Source organism: Oncorhynchus nerka, linkage group LG18 (assembly GCF_034236695.1).
Source record: "Oncorhynchus nerka isolate Pitt River linkage group LG18, Oner_Uvic_2.0, whole genome shotgun sequence".
Classification (NCBI taxonomy): domain Eukaryota; kingdom Metazoa; phylum Chordata; class Actinopteri; order Salmoniformes; family Salmonidae; genus Oncorhynchus; species Oncorhynchus nerka.
This window is the reverse complement of record NC_088413.1, coordinates 84,728,406-84,729,665: the sequence shown is the minus strand read 5'-3', so window position 1 is coordinate 84,729,665 and position 1,260 is coordinate 84,728,406.

The window sequence follows — 1,260 nt, the reverse complement described above, 5'->3', positions numbered from 1 at the left end:
TACCTCTGTTTAAACTGGTAGAGGGGTTCTACTGTACCTCTGTTTAAACTGGTAGAGGGGTTCTACTGTACCTCTGTTTAAACTGGTAGAGGGGGTTCTACTGTCTCTCTGTTTAAACTGGTAGAGTGGGTTCTGCTGTCTCTCTGTTTAAACTGGTAGAGGGGGTTCTACTGTCTCTCTGTTTAAACTGGTAGAGTGGGTTCTGCTGTACCTCTGTGTACACTGGTAGAGGGGGTTCTACTGTCTCTCTGTTTAAACTGGTAGAGGGGGTTCTACTGTACCTCTGTTTAAACTGGCAGAGTGGGTTCTGCTGTACCTCTGTTTAAACTGGTAGAGGGGGTTCTACTGTCTCTCTGTTTAAACTGGTAGAGGGGGTTCTACTGTACCTCTGTTTAAACTGGTAGAGTGGGTTCTGCTGTACCTCTGTTTAAACTGGTAGAGGGGGTTCTACTGGTTCTCTGTTTAAACTAGTAGAGGGTGTTCTGCTGTACCTCTGTTTAAACTGGTAGAGGGTGTTCTACTGTACCTCTGTTTAAACTGGTAGAGGGGGTTCTGCTGTACCTCTGTTTAAACTGGTAGAGGGTGTTCTACTGTATCTCTGTTTAAACTGGTAGAGGGGGTTCTACTGTACCTCTGTTTAAACTGGTAGAGGGGGTTCTACTGTACCTCTGTTTAAACTGGTAGAGGGGGTTCTACTGTACCTCTGTTTAAACTGGTAGAGGGGGTTCTACTGTACCTCTGTTTAAACTGGTAGAGGGTGTTCTACTGTACCTCTGTTTAAACTGGTAGAGGGTGTTCTACTGTACCTCTGTTTAAACTGGTAGAGGGGGTGCTGCTGTACCTCTGTTTAAACTGGTAGAGGGGGTTCTACTGTCTCTCTGTTTAAACTGGTAGAGGGGGTTCTACTGTACCTCTGTTTAAACTGGTAGAGTGGGTTCTGCTGTACCTCTGTTTAAACTGGTAGAGTGGGTTCTGCTGTACCTCTGTTTAAACTGGTAGAGGGTGTTCTGCTGTACCTCTGTTTAAACTGGTAGAGGGGGTTCTACTGTACCTCTGTTTAAACTGGTAGAGGGGGTTCTGCTGTACCTCTGTTTAAACTGGTAGAGGGTGTAGCCCAGCCACAGGGTTCCCAGCATCAGCAGCAGGCACAGGACTGGTCTCTCCCTGGTACACTGGATGAAGGAGTCAGGCAGAGGGAGAGAGCTCCCCATCTCTCCTCCCCGCCCCCGTCCCATTACCCCCCAGTAGGGTCACCCCCCC